Source organism: Coregonus lavaretus, assembly GCF_964263955.1.
Source record: "Coregonus lavaretus genome assembly, chromosome: 27".
Classification (NCBI taxonomy): domain Eukaryota; kingdom Metazoa; phylum Chordata; class Actinopteri; order Salmoniformes; family Salmonidae; genus Coregonus; species Coregonus lavaretus.
In genome coordinates this window covers 14,313,968-14,341,753 of record NC_140014.1, presented here as the reverse complement: position 1 = coordinate 14,341,753, position 27,786 = coordinate 14,313,968, and the positions used below count along the sequence as shown (strand labels likewise).

Sequence of the window (27,786 nt, the reverse complement as noted above, 5' to 3'; positions counted from 1 at the left end):
CCTCTGTGTGCGTATTCACAAGTTGCCTTAGGCTGTATCTCACTCTGTGTACTGTATTTTTCTAAATAGCGTTTTGACTTGCAAAACCAGAAAGGTTGTCAATGCACTTTTGAATGTATATCTTAAGAACTTCAAAAGTACTGCATTAAAAAAGTTAATGCACACAAGAAAAGGCTGCTTTTACATTCTTTGTATAAAAGACATCATGATTGAATATAATGTAATCTGTTTCCCTAGCATATCTTTTGGATTTTGTCTGCACTTTGTGTATCACTTGGCAGTTCTGAAATGCCTGTATGCTTGAGTGCATAAGACATTTCCTACTATCTACGGTTTCAGTGGTTTTGATATATTCTTAGAAAAACTGTTCGCTGCTCTGGCACCCCAATGGTGGAACAAGCTCCCTCACGACGCCAGGACAGCGGAGTCACTCACCACCTTCCGGAGACACTTGAAACCCCACCTCTAAGGAATACCTGGGATAGGATAAAGTAATCCTTCTACCCCCCCTTACCCCACCCCAAAGAAAAAAAACATATTGTAAAGTGGTTATCCCACTGGCTATAAGGTGAATGCACCAATTTCACTTTGGGAAGGTAGAATAATATCAATGTCCTTTATTTCAATTGACTTGTTCCCTACTTTTTGTAAGTTGGTGACACCCTTTGAGCACAGTTTTTTAATATCCTTTATTTAACTGTGGTGCTTGGTCATGCGTTTGATGCATACCAAATAATTTTGGTAGCCCCTCTTCAAGATAAACGTATGTGCCATTTGCGTGCTCATCAAACGTACTGAAGAAAGTCATGAGCTCCTTTACATCTACAGTGCATTTACATAAGTATTCAGACCCTTCACTCTACTTTGTTGAAGGACATTTGGCAGCGATTACAGCCTTGAGTCTTGGGTATGACGCTACAAGCTTGGCGGACCTATATTTGGGGAGCTTCTCCCATTCTTCTCTGCAGATCCTCTCAAGCTCTCAAGATCCTCTCAAGCTGCACAGCTATTTTCAGGTCTCTCCAGAGATGTTCGATCGGGTTCAAGTCCGGGCTCTGGCTGGGCCACTCAAGGACATTCAGAGACTTGTCCCGAAGTCACTCCTGCGTTGTCTTAGCTCTGTGCTTAGGGTCATTGTCCTATTGGAAGGTGAACCTTCGCCCCATTCTGAGGTCCTGAGTGCACTGGAGCAGGTTTTCATTAAGTATCTCTCTGTACTTTGCTCCGTTCATCTTTCCCTCAATCTTGACTAGTCTCCCAGTCCCTGCTGCTGAAAAACATCCCCACAGCATAATGCTGCTACCACCATGCTTCACAGTAGGGATGGTGCCAGGTTTCCTCCAGATGTGACGCTTGGCATTCAGGCCAAAGAGTTCAATCTTGCTTTCATCAGACCAGAGAATCTTGTTTCTCATGGTCTGAGAGTCTTTAGATGCCTTTTGGCAAACTCCAAGCGGGCTGTCATGTGCCTTTTACTGAGGAGTGGCCTCCCTCTGGCCACTCTACCATAAAGGCCTGACTGGTGGGGTGCTGCAGAGATGGTTGTCCTTCTGGAAGGTTCTCCCATCTCCACAGAGGAACTCTGCTCTACCAGAGTGACCATCAGGTTTTTGGTCACCTCCCTGACCAAGGCCCTTCTCCCCCGATTGCTCAGTTTGGCCGGGAGGCTAGCTCTAGGAAGAGTCTTGGTGGTTCCAAACTTCTTCTTAAATTATTTTTAAGAATGATGGAGGCCACTGTGTTGTTCTTGGGGACCTTCAATGCTGCAGAAATCTTTTGGTGCCCTTCCCCAGATCTGTGCCTCGACACAATCCTGTCTCGGAGCTCTACGGACAATTCCTTCGACCTCATGGCTTGGTTTTTGCTCTGACATGCACTGTCAACTGTGGGACCTTATATAGACAGGTGTGTGCCTTTCCAAATCATGTCCAATCAATTGAATTTACCACAGGTGGACTCCAATTAAGTTGTAGAAACATCTCAAGGATGATCAATGGAAACAGAATGCACCTGATCTCAATTTCGAGTCTCATAGCAAAGGGTCTGAATACGGTAAGGTATTTCTGTTTTTTATTTTTAATAAATTTGCAAAAATCTATAAAAACCAGATTTCTCTTTGTTATTATGGGGTATTGTGTGTAGATTGATGAGGGAAAAAGTATTTAATCAATTTTAGAATAAGGCTGTAACGTAACAAAATGTGGAAAAAGACAAGGGGTCTGAAAACTTTCCGAATGCACTGTAAATTAAGTATTTGAGTAAGGTATGGAACAAATCCTAAACCATTTTTATGTTTCTGAAGTATGTTTTGTCTCCCAGATGAAACATTGTGATGACAAAGGACTTGCTCAGTCCTGACAGAGGAGGTTTGCTTTGTCTGTAGTGCAGTGAGGATATGATGGCTAAATCACTGGTTAGTGACTAACATGACTGGCTTGTGTTGGCGAAGAAGACTGATGATCTCACTCTCTCTACCATTCCTGTTACAAGCTGCTCAGCTAATGTGAAAATGCTGGTCTTCATAGAGTCGTTTGCCCTGCATGGTGAGTATGCTTTGTCTTTGACCCTTACATTGACTTGTTTTGAGGATGAAGTTCTAAAATTAACATGTTATTTTTCACAGTAGAAAGGTAGGATCTTAATTTGAGCCAGTTTGCTACAGCAGGAAAATAATCCTGCAGCAACAGGAAAATATATATATATTTTTTTTTTGTAGAGGTTGATACATTTTTCGTAAGGGAAAATCAAGTCAAATTTCAAAGTGGAAATTACAACCTTTAGAAGCCTTTTTAAACCTCAAATACGCTACAAGTTTAAAATGGAAAGTTCTCCTGCAACAGGGTGATCAAATTAAGATCCTACATCTGTACTGTATGTATGATAGATATTGTGTTCATAATGTTTGTGAAACCAATTTACTTGAAAGTGTTTCCATAGTTACCAAAGTAGGCTATTTCAGTAGCTTAATTAGGTCAAAATGAGTATGATAATCTTTCATGCAATAAGACTGACTACTGGCAATTTGATATGGTTATTCGATTTCACATTTTGTGTATGAATGCTTCCTATACAACCCTCAGTCTTAAACAAAACATTTGGACTGAGTTTGAACCCAGTTACCCACCCACCAACCTGCCTACGCAGGAATGTAGCCTACATGTTTCCATCAAGAAAAATAAGACGCTGCTGTGTCATCTTTAATCTCTCCTTTAAAAAGAGAGGAGAGGAAACGAGAGAATTGACAGCAGAGTCTTGTTCAATTTCAGGTCATGTTAAAGTGTAGGCCACGGCCTCCTGTTGTTTAGTGCTCTGAGGGACTTGTCAATTTGACTGTGTGTAATTGTGTCTCCAGTACCTGTTGCAGAAATGATAAAAAAAAAAAAAATGTATTAGTATTATTTTTGAACTTTTACACCTTTTTTCTCCCCAGTTGGTAGTTACAGTCTTGTCCCATCGCTGCAACTCCCGTACGGACTCGGAAGAGGCGAAGGTCGAGAGCCATGCGAAGGTCGAGAGCCATGCGTCCTCCGAAACACGACCCTGCCAAGCCGCACTACTTCTTGACACACTGCTCGCTTAACCCGACACATGTCGGCGGAAACACTGTACAACTGGCGACCGAAGTCAGCCTGCAGGCTCCCGGCCCGCCACAAGGAGTCGCTAGAGCGCAATGGGACAAGGACATCCCAGCCAGCCAAACCCTCCCCTCACCCGGACGACGCTGGGCCAATTGTGCGCAGCCTCATGGGTCTCCCAGTCACGGCCGGCTGTGACACAGCCTGGGATTGAACCCGGGTCTGTAGTGACACCTCAAGCACTGCGATGCAGTGCCTTAGACCTGCATCGGAGAAAGGCATTTTTGACAGTCGCTTATATGGGATATGACTAGCAAAGCAACATCTGATTATTTTCTAATGTGTCTTCATTGTCAATTTTACACTGCATTTGAAGCAAGTGTAAAATGTGTGATTATCCACATCACTGGCTCATTGCATTACCACTTAGTACACCATGTCCAGCTGTTGAGCAGATAGATCTGCAGTGAGAATCAGCTTTGGTTATTTATACCACTTGACATTGAGAATGTGGGCCAATCTGAATACCACACAGTAGGGGCGGATTGGCCATCTGGCAATTCTGGCAAATGCCAGATGGGCTGGACAATTTTTTGTTGGGTGGGCTGGTCTAAATTGACACACAGTGAAAACATATATATTTTTATATACAAATAAATAAAGGACAAGGTGACTTGGTATGGGGGGGGGGGGGGGGGGGCGTTGCCCTCTGATCAACATTAGAGATCAGTATAACAGATACATTGTGGAAAAAATATTTACAAAAATATCAGCAAAGAGACCTGGTCCGGCTCTCATCTGCTAGACAGCCAAGATCATGGGATCGTAAAAAAACGGAAACGGTGCCTATTCATGGGTTGCATGTTTCCTCACAATATTGTTTTGAACGTTAGTTTTGGATTGATGCCGAATGAGCATTCTACTCAATGCATCGTCAATGAGCACTGATGAAGATTTCATCAAAAGTGCTTTACAGTGGCTTGGAAATACAATGGCATTCAAAAGTTGGCAATTAATTAGTAGGAGAACATTGTGATATCACCAGATTGACTTTAGGTGCACTATAACGTTTGCTAGCTAGCTAAAATTGACGGGAGGCCACCGGATTTTAGCTAGCTAACGTTAGCATTGCTAGTTATTTTTTACGAACTTTGCTAGTTAATGACAACATTGCCATCTGTCTAAAGTAAATTTGACGACATGATAACGCTGGCAAAGCTGTTTACTACTAAATATTTGACTACTTTAGAAATGTCATCGTATTTTCGAAACACTATAGTAGCTAGTTAGCCTCCGTCCAGTATGACTGGGCTTATCACCACTTTAGGGCACCACTATGGTGCCGCCGATAGAGGGCGGCTTGAGAACGTTCATAACGATGGCATGACGCGACCGAGTGCCGGAGGTGCAACCTATGAATAAACATAGAAAAAGTACATTCTACATTGTCACCTCACTCAAAACGTCCTATTTTTGGATCACTAAAACCATGATTTGGTCAAATAGTAAAGCATTATTCTCATGATTTCTGTAATGAAAGTGTGTGCCCTGCCCCTGTGCCTGTTTCGTGGGGCCTGCTGCTGTAATGAGCGAGCCACTCTCCTCTCCCCCAATGCGCTCGAGAGATACATGTGTTCTGATCGTATAACATTTCAAAATGCAATTGCGGGAAAAATACAGCTTTGGAAGCTTTGTTCACTTGTCCCTGATGAAGAGAGGAGTGCCTCCGCTTTCTGTAGGTATAATAATTCATCAATAGCAACAATTTTACAACCAAGATATTTGATAATGCTTTGAGATATGGAGCGGCGTGCGCACCAAATGGGTACCGGCCATTTGAACTGTGAATGACTTTATAAGATGATTACTCATGATTTTGGTTCAACCAAATCCTGGGCTTGTGCCACCAACTGTAAAGGTAAGTGGCACCAGTGATACCAGGGGAAAATATTAGTCTGGAGCCCTGTAATAGTAATTAACACTTTTATTTATTTATTTTTATTTCACCTTTATTTAACCAGGTAAGCCAGTTGAGAACAAGTTCTCATTTACAACTGCGACCTGGCCAAGATAAAGCAAAGCAGTGCGATAAAAACAACAACACAGAATTACATATGGGGTACACAAAACATAAAATCAAAAATACAACAGAAAATATATATACAGTGTGTGTGAATGTAGTAAATTATGGAGGTAAGGCAATAAATAGGCCATAGTGCAAAATAGTTACAATTTCGTATTAACACTGGAATGATAGATGTGCAAAAGATGATGTGCAAATAGAGATACTGGGGTGCAAATTAGCAAAATAAATAACAATATGGGGATGAGGTAGTTGGATGGGCTAATTGCAGATAGGCTGTGTACAGGTCTGTAGCTCTGCTGGTAGAGCACGGCGCTTGTAACGCCAAGGTAGTGGGTTCGATCCCCGGGACCACCCATACACAAAAATGTATGCACGCTTTGGATAAAAGCGTCTGCTAAATGGCATATTATTATTATTATATTATAGGTGCAGTGATCGGTAAGATGCTCTGACAACTGATGCTTAAAGTTAGTGAGGGAGATAAGAGTCTCCAGCTTCAGAGATTTTTGCAATTCGTTCCAGTCATTGGCAGCAGAGAACTGGAAGGAATGGCGGCCAAAGGAGGTGTTGGCTTTGGGGATGACCAGTGAGATATACCTGCTGGAGCGCAGACTACGGGTGGGTGTTGCTATGGTGACCAGTGAGCTAAGATAAGACAGGGATTTGCCTAGCAGTGATTTATAGATGACCTGGAGCCAGTGGGTTTGGCGACGAATATGTAGTGAGGGCCAGCCAACAAGAGCATACAGGTCACAATGGTGGGTAGTATATGGGGCTTTGGTGACAAAACGGATGGCACTGTGAAAGACTACATCCAATTTGCTGAGTAGAGTGTTGGAGGCTATTTTGTAAATGACATCGCCGAATTCAAGGATCGGTAGGATAGTCAGTTTTACGAGGGCATGTTTGGCAGCATGAGTGAAGGAGGCTTTGTTGCGAAATAGGAAGACGATTCTAGATCTAACTTTTGATTGGAGATACTTAATGTGAGTCTAGAAGGAGAGTTTACAGTCTAACCAGACACCTAGGTATTTGTAGTTGTCCACATACTCTAGGTCAGACCCGCCGAGAGTAGTGATTCTAGTCGGGTGGGCGGGTGCAAGCAGCGTTCGGTTGAAGAGCATGCATTTAGTTTTACTAGTGTTTAAGAGCAGTTGGAGGCTACGGAAGGAGTTTTGTATGGCGTTGAAGCTCGTTTGGAGGTGTCCAATGAAGGGCCAGATGTATACAAAATGGTATCGTCCGCATAGAGGTGGATCCGAGCGTCACCAGCAGCAAGAGCGACATCATTGATATACACAGAGAATAGAGTCGGCCCGAGAATTGAACCCTGTGGCACCCATAGAGACTGCCAGAGGTCCAGACAACAGGCCCTCCGATTTGACACATTGAACACTATCTGAGAAGTAGTTATCATACTATCCAGGTCTGTGCCCAAACAGTTTGAGCTTCTACTTCTAAAAATCCACCTTTCCAGAAATAAGTCTCTCACTGTTGCCGCTTGCTACAGACCCCCCTCAGCCCCCAGCTGTGCACTGGACACCATATGTGAATTGATTGCCCCCCATTTATCCTCAGAGTTCGTACTGCTTGGTGACCTAAATTGGGATATGCTTAATACCCCAGCCATCCTACAATCCAAACTAGATGCCCTCAACCTCACGCAAATTATCAACGAACCTACCAGGTACAACCCTAAATCCGTAAACATGGGTACCCTCATAGATATCATCCTGACTAACATACCCTCTAAATACACCTCAGCTGTCTTCAACCAGGATCTCAGCGATCACTGCCTTATTGCCTGCGTCCGTAACGGGTCCGCGGTCAAACGACCACCCCTCATCACTGTCAAACGCTCCCTAAAACACTTTAGCGAGCAGGCCTTCCTAATTGACCTGGCCCAGGTATCCTGGATGGATATAGATCTCATTCCGTCAGTAGAGGATGCCTGGTTGTTCCTTAAAAGTAATTTCCTCTCAATCTTAAATAAACATGCCCCATTCAAAAAATACAGAACTAAGAACCGATATAGCCCCTGGTTCTCCTCAGACTTGACTGCCCTTGACCAGCACAAAAACATCCTGTGGCGTACAGCATTAGCATCAAATAGCCCCCGCGATATGCAACTTTTCAGGGAAGTTAGGAACCAATATACACAAGCAGTCAGGAAAGCAAAGGCTAACTTTTTCAAACAGAAATTTGCATCCTGTAGCACTAACTCCAAAAAGTTTTGGGACACTGTAAAGTCCATGGAGAATAAGAGCACTTCCTCCCAGCTGCCCACTGCACTGAGGCTAGGAAACACTATCACCACCGATAAATCTACAATAATCGAGAATTTCAACAAGCATTTTGCTACAGCTGGCCATGCTTTCCATCTGGCTACCACTACCCCGGCCACCAACTCTGCACCCTCCGCTGCAACTTGCCCATGCCCCCCCCGCTTCTCCTTCACACAAATTCAGACAGCTGATGTTTTGAAAGCGCTGCAAAATCTGGACCCCTACAAATCAGCTGGGCTAGACAATCTGGACCCTTTCTTTCTAAAACTAGCCACCGAAATTGTCGCAACCCCTATTACTAGTCTGTTCAACCTCTCTTTCATAACGTCTGAGATCCCCAGAGATTGGAAAGCTGCCGCGGTCATCCCCCTCTTCAAAGGGGGTGACACTCTAGATCCAAACTGCTACAGACCTATATCCATCCTGCCCTGCCTTTCGAAAGTATTTGAAAGCCAAGATAACAAACAGATCACCGACCATTTCGAATACCACCGTACCTTCTCCGCTATGCAATCCGGTTTCCGAGCTGGTCATGGGTGCACTTCAGCCACGCTCAAGGTCCTAAACGATATTATAACCGCGATTGATAATAGACAGTACTGTGCAGCCGTCTTCATCGACCTGGCCAAGGCTTTCGACTCTGTCAACCACCGCATTCTTATTGGCAGACTAAATAGCCTTGGTTTCTCAAATGACTGCCTCGCCTGGTTCACCAACTACTTCTCAGATAGAGTTCAGTGTGCGGCAGGTAGCTTAGTGGGTAAGAGCGTTGTGCCAGTAACCGAAAGGTCGCTGGTTCTAATCCCCGAGCCGACTAGGTGAAAAATCTGTCGATGTGCCCTTGAGCAAGGCACTTAACCCTAATTGCTTCTGTAAGTCGCTCTGGATAAGAGCGTCTGCTAAATGACTAAAATGTAAATGTAAAATGTCAAATCGGAGGGCCTGTTGTCTGGACCTATGGCAGTCTCTATGGGGGTGCCACAGGGTTCAATTCTTGGGCCGACACTTTTCTCCGTGTATATCAATGATGTCGCTCTTGCTGCTGGTGACTCTCAGATCCACCTCTACGCAGACGACACCATTTTGTATACATCTGGCCCTTCATTGGACACTGTGTTAACAAACCTCCAAACGAGCTTCAATGCCATACAACACTCCTTCAGTAGCCTCCAACTGCTCTTAAACACTAGTAAAACTAAATGCATGCTTTTCAATCGAACGCTGCTGGCACCCGCCCACCCGACTAGAATCACCACTCTCGACGGGTCTGACCTAGAGTATGTGGACAACTACAAATACCTAGGTGTCTGGTTAGACTGTAAACTCAACTTCCAGACTCACGTAAAGAATCTCCAATCCAAAGTTAAATCTAGAATCGGCTTCCTATTTCGCAACAAAGCCTCCTTCACTCATGCTGCCAAACATGCCCTCGTAAAACTGACTATCCTACCGATCCTTGACTTCGGCGATGTCATTTACAAAATAGCCTCCAACACTCTACTCAGCAAATTGGATGTAGTCTATCACAGTGCCATCCGTTTTGTCTCCAAAGCCCCATACACTACCCACCACTGTGACCTGTACGCTCTTGTTGGCTGGTCCTCACTACATGTTCGTCGTCAAACCCACTGGCTCCAGGCCATCTATAAATCACTGCTAGGCAAATCCCCGCCTTATCTTAGCTCATTGGTCACCATAGCAGCACCCACCCGTAGTCTGCGCTCCAGCAGGTATATCTCACTGGTCATTCCCAAAGCCAACACCTCCTTTGGCCGCCATTCCTTCCAGTTCTCTGCTGCCAATGACTGGAACGAATTGCAAAAATCTCTGAAGCTGGAGACTTATCTCCCTCAATAACTTTAAGCATCAGTTGTCAGAGCACCTTACCGATCACTGCACCTGTACATAGCCCATCTGAAATTAGCCCACCCAACTACCTCATCCCTATATTGTTATTTATTTTGCTCCTTTGCACCCCAGTATCTCTATTTGCACATAATATCTTGCACATCTAGCATTCCAGTGTTAATACTATTGTAATTATTTTGCACTATAGCCTATTTATTGCCTTACCTCCATAACTTGCTACATTTGCACACACTGTATATATATTTTCTGTTGTATTTTTGACTTTATGTTTTTTACCCCATATGTAACTCTGTGTTGTTTTTATTGCACTGCTTTGCTTTATCTTGGCCAGGTCGCAGTTGTAAATGAGAACCTGTTCTCAACTGGCTTACCTGGTTAAATAAAGGTGAAAAAAAAAAAAAAAACAGTTGGTGAACCAGGCGAGGCAGTCATTTGAGAAACCAAGGCTATTTAGTCTGCCAATAAGAATGCAGTGGTTGACAGAGTCGAAAGCCTTGGCCAGGTCAATGAAGACTGCTGCGCAGTACTGTATTTTATCGATCGCGTTTATAATATCGTTTAGGACCTTGAGCGTGGCTGAGGTGCACCCATGACCAGCTCGGAAACCGGATTGCATAGCGGAGAAGGTACGGTGGGATTCGAAATGGTCGGTGATCTGTTTGTTAACTTGGCTTTCAAAAACTTTCGAAAGGCAGGGCAGGATGGATATAGGTCTGTAACAGTTTGGATCTAGAGTGTCAACCCCTTTGAAGAGGGGGATGACTGCGGCAGCTTTCCAATTTCTGGGGATCTCAGACGTTACGAAAAAGAGGTTGAACAGGCTAATAGGGGTTGCGACAATTTCGGCGGCTAATTGAAGGTAGGTGTTGATTCAGGGGAACACACACGACAGGCACTCATTTGCAATATAGCCTAAGTCAGTAGCTTGCGTTTTATAACGTATAAGTCTTAAGCAGACAGACACAGAGAAGAAAAGAAGCACAGGGTCACAGCAGAGAAGATGCTGAGACTGATAGAAAGCACAACAGGGAGGCAAACAAAATGTCTAGAGCAGAGGCACAGTTATAATGATGAGTTGTATTTCCAGTGTGTTTTAAATATTGCATTGGTTTTAAACATGAGCTGGTTAAACAAGAGGAGGAGGACCATGTCTCGCCAGTCACTGGTACAGAAATGGTTGAGAAACGCTGTACTGTACTGCCAATGTTATGTGTCAGCACTACTGCCTGTGTCTAAGTATGGTGTGTAGGGTGCCTCCAGTCTGGTTTCCGCCCCCTCCACGGTACTGAAACTGCACTCCTCAAAGTTGTCAATGACCTCCTCACCTCTGCTGATGCTGGTGCCCTCAACATCCTGATTCTCCTCGACCTGAGTGCCGCTTTTGACACAGTGAGCGATCAGATTCTCCTCACCAGGCTTGAGGGTCTAGGTGTTGAGGGCAGCGCACTCTCCAGGCTACAATCATACCTTACAAACCGGACCCACTACGTCTCCCTCAATTGCAAAACATCAGACTCAGCTGCAGGTACAGAGAGTGTCCTTCAGGGCTCTGTGCTGGGTCCCTTACTCTTCATCATCTACATCCTCCCCTTTGGTCAGATCCTCTGTCACTTCAACCTTGACTTCCACTGCTATGCCGATGACACCCAGATCTACATCAGTGCCAAATCCCTCCTCAGCCCACCTCTGACCCACATTGAATCCTGCCTCTCTGCAATCAAAACATGGATGCAACAAAAGTTACTCAAGCTCAACAGTGATAAAACGGAACTCCTCCTCATAGGCACCAAATCCACCCTAGGCTCTGGAACTTCATCCCTCCAGCCATCTGTGACTCTGAGACCATCACCATCTTTCAGTCCCTTCTAAAGCCCCACCTCTTTGACAAGGTCTACCCTTAAGCCCCCCCCCCCCTCCCACACACACATACAAGCAAAGCAATACACTACAAAGACACTCCTCTCTCCACCATACAGAGCATATGAGTTGGCGGCGTGCGCATTGATGTGGGCTGGTGTGGATAAAATGCCTGGGCCGAATTATAGTCCCACCCCGGCCATGCCACACAGGGAAAATAAATGGGCTCCAGGAGCAGCACGTCTGTGGCAACCTGATAAAACGTTATAGCTTGCAAGCTCCTTGGGGATCTGCTGCCTCTATATTAGAAATCACACTCTATATTACCTATATTAGAGTGGCCTCCGTACTGAACCAATATGTGTCTGCATAATGCTGAGGAGAGGACAGAGTCTCATGTCTGCTGTAACCTCTAAATCATATTTGTCTAATTATGTAACAAATGGCCATTGATTATGATTGTCTATAATTGATCATTCAAATGAAATGTAGGTAGGTTTTTTGTCCAGTGGAGAGACTTGCCATGATATTTCACACACATTCTGTGTTACAGCCTGAAACAATTATCTTGAAATAGGATGTCTGTGTAGGCGACTAACAAGCTTGTATCATGTCAAAGCCCACTGTTTCCTGCCTGTGGCATTCTCACCTTTAGCTGCATGCTCAAACAGACAAATAGAGGGTCATATGCCTTCTGTAAATATGCTTTGATACTTGAAACTCATAGGCCATAATATAATTTATTTTAGAAAAATATACTATCATGTACCATTACCATTATATAGCCTATATTATCATCACTTGATGGTGATTGTGTAGGGTTTTAGTAGCATCATGGGGAATGGGGTTCTGAACACTGCTGATGCTGGCTATTGTTCAGTCAGCCAGTCAGTCAGTCAGTTATGGATCTGTAGCAGGATGAGATCATGCTTTCTGTGTCCTGAGGTCTAACAGTGATGTGAATAGAGTCTGACAAGCATCTCTGCTACTCAAGGGGAGGCTGATGATGTGCAATAAGGGGATTGTTTGCTCTGAGTGATGATAATCAGTTGGTCATAAATGTGTTTAAATGTGTTCGAAGACATCAGTGAGATGTATTATTATTATAGCTTTTTTATGGCTTCGGGCTGGTATGATGATAGGATGTTATTTTGTCCTTTATTCATGGTGCTTCATCATAGGATCATCATCATTGTATGCTGTCTTCATTCCTAGCTATCCCCCGGTGCCGCGCTCAACGCTGAATCAAACACTTCTATAGCCAATGGTACGTACGGTGACATGATTGTAAGGCCAATTCACCAACTCTAGGTGCGTCCCGCTACTTTGAGTAAAATGTCAAATCTACGGGGGCTGTAGCGTAATTTCTGCACAGCGCATTGTTGTGAATGAGGGACAGGGTGACGTCAGCGCTCGAATGTCAACAATGTAGCTCTTGGGAGAAGGCGTTTCATAAGCGATACAAACAGCAGAGGAAGCTGTACGCTGTTTTTCAAAAGGACAGAAACGGTAACATTCACTAAAGAGAAATTGTAATAGTGTAACCACACTTTTACACGTTATTAAACAAAATATTGATGACTATTGAAAAACACGCGGTTTCAGCAGTTTGTAAGGGCTGCTGCTGAAGTCACCATGTGGAACCATTATAATTTGTAAGAGACCAACCGAGCGCTGACGTGCAAGAAAACTGGAAAGTTAAGGTGAGCTTATTACTGCTTATTACCTATAACTAATGACATTATGGCTTTGGTTTAAAGTGCGTCCCTTTTCCCGATTGCATTGTTCAATTTTCAATTATTGTTTTCTGCTGATGTTGCCGCGCATTGCATTACAATTCCCATAAATTCTTTGTTGACATCAAATCATATGCATGCGTAAATGCATAGAGACGCGTGTATTTTTTTACTTTGTTAATCATCATAGCACACAAATATCCTTAATTTGGCTATACCTTGAAGTGGTCGTCCCATTGTGCAGAGCGGTGACAGTGCGCTTTGTCGTGGGGGGCATGTTTTCGAACCGTCAAAGCGCAGAGGCTGGGTGGTCGCTTTATGGTCAACATGACTCGAGCTTCCATAACGTTAAGGGCACTGTCATTTTGCGGAAAGGGGGGCAGAGAGGGACAAAGGATCACATCTCGTAGCTACTATTCCCGCCCTTGGCCACTCTAGAAGGACATTTTATTAACGTTTTTCAACGAATTAGTGACTTGCAATCATGCAATATAGATTTATACACACGAAAAACTGGAAATAAATTGCACATTGACAATTTTTGTTTAACGGCAAGATGTCACTCTGCTCCGCACGTGTTAGGCTACACACACCAATTACAACTGACAATAAATCTTAACATATGCAGATTAATACCTTAAATTATTTTATTATTATTATCACTGATTGAATGTCCTAATCTTATTTTATGGATGTATTGCATTGATTGATTAATTTGATTTAATATAATGGATTTCGTTTCAGTGCCATGCATGAACCTCAATGTTCCTCATAGGTCTACCCCTTCTGGCCGTTTAATAACATTTTAATCTTTCAATCTGAAATGTGGTGTGAATCGCACTCCCTGCCCTGTTGCTTGAGAGGTCTTTGCACAGCTGCCTCTTTGTTTTAATCTAATCTTACTAAGATCATTTGGGCGCCCTTATCTTTCTTTGTTTATGGTCTCACATGACGGGGAAAGGCGGATTGGGTGCAACAGCAACTCAAGCACTTGAGAGTGGAACATTTTTAGCACAGCACCGGATTCCGATGAAGCGGATTTACATCATTGATTTTAAATGAAAGGAAGAGAGTGAGGGAGAGGGGGAAATGAGGAGGTGGGACTTGGACGACCCTGAGTTGTTGTCAGTCTGCCAGAGCCAGTCAATGAACACATTCAACCATGCATGGGAAGCTAGCTACATGCACACAACCACGCACCAGGATAATGTCCTAAATTGAGTAGAACATGGCAAGTGAGAGATGACTTGTGAACAGTGGCGTGTATTCATGGATGCCAAGGGAAGCCAGGCTTCCCCCCAAAAATGACTAATAAAATAATGTATCTTTCGTCTCACTGTGTTTCATAATTTCCCATCAATTCGCAAGAGGCTGAATGTATCTCACCGGAGAAAGCATTCGAGTGAGCGAAACAGCGCCCCTCGGTCTTTGTATGTGTATCAGCCCATCTATCTGATGCTGTCTGGTCAAACAACCTGGTCTCAGAGAATTTCGTATTATTCTGTACATAAATCCGAGAGTCTCTGTTACTCTATATAGTATGATATGTTACGTTTTGAATGGTATGTATTAATTTGTGGTTTCCATCACCCATTTCGTATGATATGTTACGAATTACAATTAGTATTATATGTTAGGAATTTGTAAAGCATACAATACATTTCAAAATGCAAAAACGTATGATATGTAACGATTTTTGCAAATGTATGATATGTTACAAATTCTAGCTAGGTGGCTAACGTTAGCTAGCTCGCTAACGTTAGCTAGGAGTTAGGGTTAAGTTTAGGAGTTAGGTTAAGGTTAGGGGAAGGGTTAGCTAAAAGGATTAAAGTTAGGGTTATGTGAAGGGTTAGCTAAAAGGGTTAGGGGAAGGGTTAGCTAACATGCTAAGTAGTTGGAAAAGTATCTAAAAAGTAGTAAGTATTTGAAAAGCTGCTAATTAGCTAAAGTTGTCTGTGATGAGATTCGAACTTCAAATCAAAATCAAATTTTATTGGTCACATATACATATTTAGCAGATGTTATTGCGGGTGTAGCAAAATGCTTGCAACCTTTAGGTTGCTAGACGTTCGCGTTATACACCCACCCATGGTGCTGGAATAGTGGTTTTCTTTGCGACTTGCAGTAACTCTCCGTGGTTCTAAATCAATAGTTGTTTAGTAGTCCGAAAATGTCGAAACCATTAACTTGCTTGACCATGCTGTTGGTCATTTAACCATGCTGTAGGTCATTTGTTACATGCAATATGCTTTGTGGACTTCACCGGACAGAGGTTGCTCTCCAGTTTTGTGATGAAACAAAGGTGTGGTTGAATTTATTCTGCCATTGTGTCTTCTTATTGTCTCGGCCTTAGACCTATATATCACGGTGGCAAGGCATATGAACTAACAGGTTATAGAGAAAATAACGCAATTATCACAACACAGGTTGTAATATGGCTTTTTTTCCTGTTTTTTCCCCCTGTGATTTTACCCACGTACCGCTACTGCTTGTGAAAATGAAATATTCAGCATAGCTGCTACAGCATTTTATGAATACATCAAAACAAGTCTGAACCTAACCTAAAGTAACCTACCTGTTTTATATTACTTCACTTTTTTAAAAACAATATTTAACTATATAACCACAAATAGTACTGTAAAATGTAATGTTGTTAAAATAGCAGTTATGATAGTTGAGGAGGATATAATCGTGTCAAGTGTGCAGTAGTGGTGCGTAGGTATAATCACCGGGGAAGACAAAAAATCTATATTACAACATATGTTGTAATAATTGTGTTGTTTGCTCTATGACCCATTCGTTCATACACCACTGTGATATACAATAAGGCAGAGACAACAACAGTCACACAGAGGCGGAATAAATTCAACCACACATACATTTTTTCATCACAAAACCGGAGAGCAACATCTGTCCGGTGATGTCCACAAGGCAAATATTGCATGTAACAAACAGTTACATGACCTACATCATGGTCAAGCAAGTTCATGTTTCCGACAGTTTACTAAACAACTACTGATTTAGAACCACAGAGAGTTACCTCAAGTCAGCAAAAAGTAAACAGGAGCACTGCCTCCGCTATTCCAGCACCATTTCACCCCCAAAAATGTAAACATCATTAAATCAACTAGACCTAATACAATTAAAACAAACTTAAAGATACCAAAAACAATTTAGTGCAATCAATGTTGCTAAATAACATGTGGCTGTCCATGGTAGCCTAACTCCTTGCATGAGCAACAATGAACAAGCTACTTAAAGGTGCAATATGCAGAAATCGCTCCGCCATTTCCTGGTTGCTAAAATTCTAATAGTTCGCCTAATTTCAGTTTATGTGACAGAATAAGCAATGTGTAGAGAATCATTTGACCATCTAAACCGCTGTGAAATATATTTTCAATAACTAAAAATATTGTATTTTCAGCCGGTTGAAGCTGGTATACAAAACCGAAAGTAAAAGACGCAAAAACAAAACTTAAGAACGGGAAGCATAGAACTAGTGCACATAAAACGGATCTACCGCTTCTTAGACTTGCTTTCAATTACAGATCTATAACTCACATTTCTATGAGAATTTGGTCGGGTCGCCCCAAAAGTTACATATATCAGCTTTAAACTGAGCCTACTAGGCAACATCTAGGTTAGGGTTACATATTGAACTTCAGTTGAGCTCAGCTCAACGCTGATTGTCTAATTATTTTATATTTTTTTTTATCAAGGGAAGCCAAATGCTTGCTGGCATCAATCAATCAAAGGATACGGTGGCAACATGTCATACTATTTTTGTCCAGACAACATCAGATACATGGGCTAAACATACTGAGACAGAAGGGGTGCTGTTTCCCTCGCTCTGATGATTTCTCCGGTGAGATAGATTCAGCGAATTGAAGGAAAATTATTAAAACACAGAGAGACGAAAGACACGTTTTGGTAAAATACACACCACTGCAAGTGTGGCGTGTCTTCTACTTCAGTAACTTTGAATGAGTGAGTGAGTGAGTGTGTGGTGGGCAGGTTCAGGTTGGCGATTTGCATCCTGTGACAGACACGTGGTTGGAAGGAGAGTGAAAGGCGCTACAGAGGGTAGTGCGTACGGCCCAGTACATCACTGGGGCCAAGCTTCCTGCCATCCAGGACCTATATACTAGGCGGTGTCAGAGAAAGCCCCAAAAATTGTCAAAGACTCCAGCCACCCTAGTCATAGACTGTTCTCTCTGCTACCGCACGGCAAGCGGTACCGGAGCGCCAAGTCTAGGACCAAAAGGCTCCTTAACAGCTTCTACCCCCAAGCCATAAGACTTCTGAACAATTAATCAAATAGCCACCTGGACTAGTTACATTGACCCCCCCCTTCCATTTGTTTTTACACTGCTGCTACCCGCTGTCTATTATTTATGCATAGTCACTTTACCCCTACCTACATGTACAAATTACCTCGACTAACCTGTACACCCGCACATTGACTCGGTACCAGTATATAGCCTCGTTATTGTTATTTTATTGTGTAACTTTTTATAATTTCTAGTTTATTTTGTAAATATTTTCTTAACTCTTTCTTGAACTGCATTGTTGGTTAAGGGCTTGTAAATAAGCATTTCACGGTAAGGACTACACCTATTGTATTCGGCGCATGTGACAAATAAAGTTTGATTTTGATTTGACGGAGGCGTATTGTCACTGTCACTCGCTTAAATAACAGGATTCACTTGTGGTAACTTAACATATCAGTAACACACCCAAGATATGTGGACATGTACAGAAAAGCAAAATCAGTAGCGTTTTGACAGTCACATTTATAGTGTAAATTCTAGATTGTGTCTATATTATGATTAAAGATGCACTATGCAGAAATCACTCCGCGATTTCCTGGTTGCTAAAATTCAGTTTATGTGACAAAACAAGCAAGTATAGTGTAGAGAATCATTGTATGATCTAAACCGATGTGAAATATATTTTCCATCACCAACAATATTGTATTTTCAGCTGTTTGAAGCTGACGTACCAAACCGAAAGTAAAAGATGCAAAAACAAAACTTAAGAACGGGAAGCATAGAAATAGCGCACATAGAACAGATCTACCGCGTCTTAGACTTGCTTTCAATGAGAATGACAGATCTGTAACTCACATTTCTATGTGAATGTGGTCGGGTCACCCAAAAAATTACATATTGCAGCTTTAAGATTAAGATTACTTTATTTGTGTAATTGTATCAAGGTCACAGAAATTTCACTTCCGCTTTATCCCAGCCCCTCAGAAAGACACACATACACATGAAGGTTGGAGAGGATGGAGCGGGGTGCCTCTTTACTACGGGGCCCATAGAGCAGTTGTTGTGGGGGGTTAAGTGCCTTGCTCAAGTCCACAACAGCAGGCGATGGTATCTAGGATTTGATACCAGCAACCCTCCGGTTGCCAGCTCACTTCCCGACAGATTTTCCTCGTCAGACCTGGCATTCGAACTGGCAACCTTCCGGTTGCTTCTCTAACCGCTATGCTGTCTGCCGGCTGCCGACCCGTATTTTGTCTATTTTCATCTTAGCGTCGTCATGTGAGGACATTGCCAGAGGGTGTTTTGTCCGCCTGTGTCTGTATACGCCTGTGTGTCTGTGTCCGCTTGTGTGTGTGTGTCTGCTGCGTCTTTGTGTGTGAGCCTGTCATATTCCATTCATAGTCAGTGTTTCCCCTAGGATTTATTTCCACAGCGGTGGCAAATTTAGTTTTAATCACTTAATAATTAGTTAACAAATTACTATCAGTAAAAACACGATAACTAATTGAGAGGTCTACCATTACTTGTTACTTTTGTGAATTTTCATTATCCTCTCTCCTCATGAGGGAGAGAAATTAGAAAATATCTTAAAGATATATGGGTTTTTGGTAACGTAATTTCAAGGCACAAGGCAATGTTTCTTAAACTTATAGAAGGCAGAAACATTTCTCAAAAACTAAATATAAGTGTTGATATTAGTTGGCAGGGGTCTTTACTTAAACATTATTGTGTTTTGATGTATTTCTAATACCTTTTAACACTTTTTCTGGTAGATGTTTTCTAAGACCCCTTTTCCTTATGTTTGACCAGAATCAAACCCTTTGCTTATTCCTAATTTTTAGGATGGAAAATTGCTGAAAAATGTATACAGTATCTGTCTTAATTTTCAAAAAATATAGACTCTTAGCTTGCATTTGACAGCCAATTTGACATGCTCCTATGAACTTCACATGTTGGTGGTCATTGGTCCTTTTACATGGAAATAGACAATTACATTATGTATGGTGAAGCACTGTGAGGCATTTCTCGGTGCTGTCACACAGAGGGAGAACGTCTGTATGATAGACAGACAGTGGAACCAATGCGTTGGATTCAACACCACCGGAGAAAGACATAGTACAGAAGTACATAGTACAGAATCTACCGTTACCCATGCGGAATCTATCCATACGAGACATCACCTCATATGTTATTCTTCCACACACTGTCTGTCAGGCAGTATTGAAGCACAGCCTCCTAGTATGTACATAGTACAGACAGTACTGTGAGGTACATGTATAATTTACAGTGTACAGCATAGTGAAAGTCAAGTGTGGGTATGACTGAGTGGATCAGGATTCCCGTCTCTTTGAGAGGTTTGCTGAGGTGCAGGAAAAGCAGTCGGAGCGACGCCTCACCACCTCCTCTCCTTTCCCCATTATCACTCCCATCAATCCGTCCAAGGTGATAAGGACAGACTGTCTCTGGGGACGCCTGAGTGCCAGAGCACTCCAGGGCAGACAGACCAAACTGTGGAGTGAAGCTGTAGATGAATATCCCTCTCTTTCTGTCTATTGCTTTCATTGTCTTTCTCTTTCTGTATTCTCTATCTTTAGCTTTCCCTCCTTTATGTACCTTTATTATGCTTCATATCGCTGTCTCTCTCTGTCTGTCTGTCTCTCTCTGTCTGTCTGTCTGTCTCTGTCTCTGTCTCTGTCTCTGTCTCTGTCTCTCTCCCTCTCCCTCTCTCTCTCTCTCTCTCTCTCTCTCTCTCTCTCTCTCTCTCTCTCTCTCTCTCTCTCTCTCTCTATCTCTCTCTTTCTCCTCCATTAACATTCTGCCTGTGAATGCAGGAGAGGGTTTAATGGTGCTCAAGCAGCGGTGTCTGTCATGTGATTCTGTCTATTTCACAGCTGGATCCCGTGATTTTTCATCATGACTGTCAGCAAACCTGCATCGAAACCTATATTCCATCAAATTCCTGTATTACATAAAATACATTTTTTTAAATGCAAAATGTATGGAAGTGCACACATTGATAAAAACGTATTGGCCTTTTGTGCTATATCTCATGAAAAGTGAATCGCCCATAAGTTTGAAAAAATCGAGATATGATTTTTAGGCCATATCACCCAGCCCTACTAGCACAGCAGAAATGTGTATTTTTATCAAAGTGTGAAAGGATGTGTACCTCCTACGTCCTGATGCATGCCGTTTCCTCCCACTGGGTACAAACTGGTTGAATCAACATTGTTTCAATGTAATTTGTCAACGTATTGTGACGTGGAATCTACGTGGAAAATACATTGGATTTGAAAAAGTCATCAACATATCAATTATTAATTTGTAGACAAACTGGAATTAAAGCCAGACTAAGTCAGTGGGACAGATGGAACTATCTAAGCAGAAGATAAATCTCCTTCAAATGTTGATATTTGGTTGCGTTGACAACCAAACACAATTCAATATCACTTTTGAAATGCAATAAATAGCGTATTAAGTTGCCGACAAGTTAACAAATTATATGTTGGATTCACATCTCCAACTCAAACACAAATACAAGTTGGGATTAAGCCAGTGGCTCAGATGGAACTATCCAAGCAGTAGATACTTCTCCTTTAAATGTTGATATTTGGTTGCGAGGTCGACCAAACACAATTCAATATTACTTTTCTAATACAGCAAATAACCTAAAGTTAAGGCTATTTTACAAACAAATGTAACATTCAACCTTAAAATGAGTAACACATCCATGGCCACATTTTGAGGTTACTGTAACTATAAATTTCTTCTTATATAATCATATAAGGCGTGCATGTTCAGCATAGCATGCATAGGTCTTCGCAGGTCTGTGGAGATCTTCACAATTGCTGTAATAATCTGCGCAGAATCTCGAACGGCATTGCACCATGTACTTTTAATGTAATCTCAACTGCAATCCAGGCCATTTGTGTCTGTTATTAGATAAAGCACATTGATAACCCATTAATCTGTTGTATAAATAAACAAAATATCTGACAATGTATTCTCATTTGAACTTTGCTGTGCTTTTAGATTGTTGAAAGCATTAGTGATGGGAAGTTCAGCTCTTTACCGACTCGGATCTTTTCGGCTCGTTCAGTCAAAAGAACAAATCTTTCGACTCATTTTGTTCATTTGAGTCAGTCATGCCCAGAGCACACAGGACCCCCTACCAGTGAACGATGAACTGAAAACTCGAAAGAGTCATGATTCTACAAGCCTCTTGTTGGAGCTGTCATTAGTGACTGAGACTTGTAAACGTGTGCTTTAAACAATGTACATTTGTTGATTGCTAGGCATACAAATGTGTTGATACATTTGAAACAAGGTCTGGTTGGGGCCGCAACCGGACTAGATTGTGAACTACTCTTGGCGGAATGCATTGCTTGACTGCCGTGAGGGTGATAAGCGCGATGTCGTTCGCAAACTGCAGACCGCCAACGATTATTTCTCGAGTTCGAGTTTGTTGAGCAGTGGCTGTGTGTGTTAAGGTTATAGAAAGCTCTGTCCATCATAATATTCAATAATCAATTAATTGCATTCACTCTTGCACCACGCCTGATCAATTATCAGTTCTAAACATGTATTTTCCCATGATCTATTGTCCTGCGCACATATGACAGACAGTTGGTGGCCGGAGCACATCTCTGGAGCCGCTGAGCCGGAGTAGCGTGTATTAATCCTGCTGTAAGACTCATTGCGGCCTGCACTAGCAGGTCAAACGAACAACTAAAATGAACGAGTCGCTCAGAAAAACAAATCATGACTCGCGAGTCAGTAAAAGTAGTTGTTCAAAAATAACAAATTGTTCGTGAACCGCACATCACTAGAAAGCATAGTGATAACACATTGGAAATTCAACAAACTTTTGGCTGTCTTTTTGAGTGGGTGAATATAGGTTTTAATCTCAATCAAATATTACCCAATTATCCACGTTGAAATGACATGGTGTGCCCAGTGGGCTGTGTTCGTATCTGTGCTACAAGTACATGACGTTTAATAGGCATTGAATTGACAATTCATGTTCACAGCATGACAGTTCTTTTCACATTGTGGTTGAATTATTGCGTTTCTTGACACATCATTCCACATTCATGTATTCATCCGGACCAACCGCTGGCAAGAATTGTGTTCACCGGAGTGTAGATTTTTGACAGCATAGTAGGCGATGCTAATACGTTTTGGCAGCATAGTTTGACACAGACCAACATTGTCATATATTTCATACAGTCCAGAGGCTATATGTATATGCTCTATGTGTATGCATTGATTTAACAGAAAAGCCCTCTTGATTGCACATCAACTAACCCAATACCAGTCAGCTTTATAGAAACTAGAATGTCCCCAGTCCGGGCATTCTGGCCCAGTATTGGCACAGCTCATGGCTGCTGGGTTGGTGTTGGATAACCTTGCCATATATCTGGCAATCCATCTGGCATGGCAGGGCATGATTAGTGGAGCCGTGGCAGATGGTGAGAAGATCATACCCTGGGTCTTTGTTGTTTTGGGGGGTGCATTAATCCATGCATTCCATGGGTGGGCCCACCAGATAAGCCAAAGCCCAGGTTGTTTATTCCCATTCTCTCTTGCTTGTTTATAGGCCTCCAAATACATATAGGCCATATTTAAAATGAGTCATGGCATCACTGGACAAGACAATGGCAAAGGCCTTGCTGTCGAAGAGCCAGTGTGAAGCCAGTGAACAAGTCGGTAGGAAAAAGGCCTGTAGAACTCATCAAGCTCTGTGTGAGAGTGTGTGTGTGAGAGTGTGTGTGAGCGAGAGAGAGAGCGAGAGAGAGAGAGAGAGAGAGAGAGAGAGAGAGAGAGGAAACCCTGAGAAGCTTCATGCAGAGAGAGGAGTTAGACAGGAAGGCAGGCATGGAATCCGCCGGAACCACAGGAAGAAACATAGGCAGGGCTAGAGAGAATGAGCTGGATTCTTGGAATGCACTTTAGCAGTGGCTACATTCTACAGGCTGTCAGTCATTAACCAGCTGAACCCGGTGAACCTGAGTGGGGCTTTAAGGTTCTTCCTGGGAGCTAAGCTACCCCGACCAGCCGGCCAGTCTGACTCTATGACAGAGTCATGTGCTCCACGAGGAATGAGAGGTCATTGAGGGGGAAAACCACTCCAATCAAGGGAACAAAAACAAACACAGGTCATCGCTCTGGTCTGTTTGTTATGTTTGATCACTTAGTCAGCGGTTCCACCTCTTTCATTTTAATGTGGAAAGAACAGGGTTGTGCATTTCTCCTCACGCATTCTTATTCTAAAAATAATATTATTGCAGCAGTTGTGGTACAGTTGAAGTCGGAAGTTTACATACACCTTAGCCAAATATATTTAAACTCAGTTTTTCACAATTCCTGACATTTAATCCTAGCAAAAATTCCCTGTTTTAGGTCAGTTAGGATCACCACTTTATTTTAAGAATGTGAAATGTCAGAATAATAGTAGAGAGAATGATTTATTTCAGCTTTTATTTCTTTCATCACATTCCCAGTGGGTCAGAAGTTTACATACACTCAATTAGGATTTGGTAGCATTGCCTTTAAATTGTTTAACTTGGGTCAAACGTTTCGGGTAGCCTTCCACAACCTTCCCACAATAAGTTGGGTGAATTTTGGCCCATTCCTCCTGACAGAGCTGGTGTAACTGAGTCAGGTTTGTAGGCCTCCTTGCTCGCACACGCTTTTTCAGTTCTGCCCACAAATTTTCTATAGTATTGAGGTCAGGGCTTTGTGATGGCCACTCCAATACCTTGACTTTGTTGTCCTTAAGCCATTTTGCCACAACTTTGGAAGTATGCTTGGGATCATTGTCCATTTGGAAGACCCATTTGCGACCAAGCTTTAACTTCCTGACTGATGTCTTGAGATGTTGCTTCAATATATCCACATAATTTTCCTTCCTCATGATGCCATCTACAGTGGGGGAAAAAAGTATTTAGTCAGCCACCAATTGTGCAAGGTCTCCCACTTAAAAAGATGAGAGAGGCCTGTAATTTTCATCATGGGTACACGTCAACTATGACAGACAAAATGAGAAGAAAAAAATCCAGAAAATCACATTGTAGGATTTTTTATGAATTTATTTGCTAACTATGGTGGAAAATAAGTATTTGGTCAATAACAAAAGTTTCTCAATACTTTGTTATATACCCTTTGTTGGCAATGACACAGGTCAAACGTTTTCTGTAAGTCTTCACAAGGTTTTCACACACTGTTGCTGGTATTTTGGCCCATTCCTCCATGCAGATCTCCTCTAGAGCAGTGATGTTTTGGGGCTGTCGCTGGGCAACACAGACTTTCAACTACCTCCAAAGATTTTCTATGGGGTTGAGATCTGGAGACTGGCTAGGCCACTCCAGGACCTTGAAATGCTTCTTACGAAGCCACACCTTCGTTGCCCGGGCGGTGCGTTTGGGATCATTGTCATGCTGAAAGACCCAGCCACGTTTCATCTTCAATGCCCTTGCTGATGGAAGGAGGTTTTCACTCAAAATCTCACGATACATGGCCCCATTCATTCTTTCCTTTACACGGATCAGTCGTCCTGGTCCCTTTGCAGAAAAACAGCCCCAAAGCATGATGTTTCCACCCCCATAATTCACAGTAGGTATGGTGTTCTTTGGATGCAACTCAGCATTCTTTGTCCTCCAAACACGACGAGTTGAGTTTTTACCAAAAAGTTATATTTTGGTTTCATCTGACCATATGACATTCCCCCAAGCCTCTTCTGGATCATCCAAATGCACTCTAGCAAACTTCAGACGGGCCTGGACATGTACTGGCTTAAGCAGGGGGACACGTATGGCACTGCAGGATTTGAGTCCCTGGCGGCGTAGTGTGTTACTGATGGTAGGCTTTGTTACTTTGGTCCCAGCTCTCTGCAGGTCATTCACTAGGTCCCCCCGTGTGGCTCTGGAATTTTTGCTCACCGTTCTTGTGATCATTTTGACCCCACGGGGTGAGATCTTGCATGGAGCCCCAGATCAAGGGAGATTATCAGTGGTGTTGTATGTCTTCCATTTCCTAATAATTGCTCCCACAGTTGATTTCTTCAAACCAAGCTGCATAACTATTGCAGATTCAGTCTTCCCAGCCTGGTGCAGGTCTACAATTTTGTTTCTGGTGTCCTTTGACAGCTCTTTGGTCTTGGCCATAGTGGAGTTTGGAGTGTGACTGTTTGAGGTTGTGGACAGGTGTCTTTTATACTGATAACAAGTTCAAACAGGTGCCATTAATACAGTTAACGAGTGGAGGACAGAGGAGCCTCTTAAAGAAGAAGTTACAGGTCTGTGAGAGCCAGAAATCTTGCTTGTTTGTAGATGACCAAATACTTATTTTCCACCATAATTTGCAAATAAATTCATAAAAAATCCTACAATGTGATTTTCTGGATTTTTTTCCCTCATTTTGTCTGTCATAGTTGACGTGTACCTATGATGAAAATTACAGGCCTCTCTCATCTTTTTAAGTGGGAGAACTTGCACAATTGGTGGCTGACTAAATACTTTTTTTCCCCACTGTATTTTGTGAAGTGCACCAGTCTCTCCTGCAGCAAAGCACCCCCACAGCATGATGCTGCCACCCCCGTGCTTCACGGTTGGGATGGTGTTCTTTGGCTTGCAAGCATCCCCCTTTTTCTTCCAAACATAACAATGGTCATTATGGGCAAACAGTTCTATTTTTGTTTCATCAGACCAGAGGACATTTCTCCAAAAAGTACAATCTTTGTCCCCATGTGCAGTTGCAAACCGTAGTCTGGCTTTTTTATGGCGGTTTTGGAGCAGTGGCTTCTTCCTTGCTGAGCGGCCTTTCAGGTTATGTCGATTTAGGACTCGTTTCACTGTGGATATAGATACTTTTGTACCTGTTTCCTCCAGCATCTTCACAAGGTCCTTTGCTGTTGTTCTGGGATTGATTTGCACTTTTCGCACCGAAGTACGTTCATCTCTAGGAGACAGAACGCGTCTCCTTCCTGAGCGGTATGACAGCTGCGTGGTCCCATGGTGTTTATACTTGCGTACTATTGTTTGTACAGATGAACGTGGTACCTTCAGGCGTTTGGAAATTGCTCCCAAGGATGAACCAGACTTGTGGAGGTCTACCATTTTTTTTCTGAGGTCTTGGCTGATTTCTTTTGATTTTCCCATGATATCAAGCAAAGAGGCACTGAGTTTGAAGGTAGGCCCTGAAATACATCCACAGGTACACCTCCAATTGACTCAAATGATGTCAATTAGCCTATCAGAAGCTTCTAAAGCATGACATAATTTTTTGGAATTGTCCAAGCTGTAATTGAACTATAATTGAAATAATCTGTCTGTAAACAATTGTTGGAAAGGTTACTTGTGTCATGCACAAAGTAGATGTCCTAACCGACTTGCCAAAACTATAGTTTGTTAACAAGACATTTGTGGAGTGGTTGAAAAACGAGTTTTAATGACTCCAACCGAAGTGTATGTAAACTTCCGACATCAACTGTAAATGTTGATAAGTTATTGAGTATTATAAACTGGGTGGTTCGAGCCCTGAATGCTGATTGGCTGAAAGCCATGGTATATCAGACCGTATACCACAGGTATGACAAAACATTTATTTTTACTGCTCTAATTAAGTTGGTAACCAGTTTATAATAGCAATAAGGCAGCTCGGGGGTTTGTGATATATGGCCAATATACCACACCCCCTCGGGCCTTATTGCTTAAATAACCTCATGTTAATACAGTGCAATACAATACAACATTGGATGTGAGACTGTACCCTGTGGTGGAGGTTACACCTGTCTTGTTACATTATTATGCTTCCACATTCATTTCCATGTTTGTGGCTGAAAGAAGACATGGTTTGGTCTTTGATGTTAGGGGATTAGTGTTTGTGAGCCTCGACGGTCCTGGGACAGATTATATAGTACAGTAGGAGGTAAATTAACAACCACTTGGTCATGCTCGCAGGCAGTGACACACCACCTTGCTTTTACCCTCCAATATGAAAACAAGCTTAGGTTTAGAATGCTACATCCTTCTACAACATGACTGAAATAGGAATTTCAAGTCATCTTTTTCATCCTTTACTTGTAATGTTCACAGCAACAAAACATTA

The 27,786-nt window shown here is 42.5% G+C and overlaps 1 protein-coding gene and 1 pseudogene across 2 annotated transcripts in view; one reads left to right on the top strand and one right to left on the bottom strand.

Moving 5' to 3' along the window:
• LOC311102571 (rab3 GTPase-activating protein non-catalytic subunit-like) overlaps positions 1-11,667 on the bottom strand; it is a 26,468-nt pseudogene extending 14,801 nt beyond the window's left edge. The window contains exons 1-2 of the transcript XR_014615773.1: positions 11,612-11,667; positions 11,383-11,526 (exon numbers count right to left, since the gene is read on the bottom strand). The product of XR_014615773.1 is annotated as a rab3 GTPase-activating protein non-catalytic subunit-like (transcript). The remainder of the gene's footprint in view (positions 1-11,382; positions 11,527-11,611) is intronic.
• A 1,547-nt stretch (positions 11,668-13,214) lies between these two features.
• LOC311102845 (transcription regulator protein BACH2-like) overlaps positions 13,215-27,786 on the top strand; it is a 36,170-nt gene continuing 21,598 nt past the window's right edge. Inside the window, exon 1 of the mRNA XM_084144286.1 lies at positions 13,215-13,375. The gene's annotated coding sequence lies outside the window, so the exon portion shown is untranslated. The remainder of the gene's footprint in view (positions 13,376-27,786) is intronic.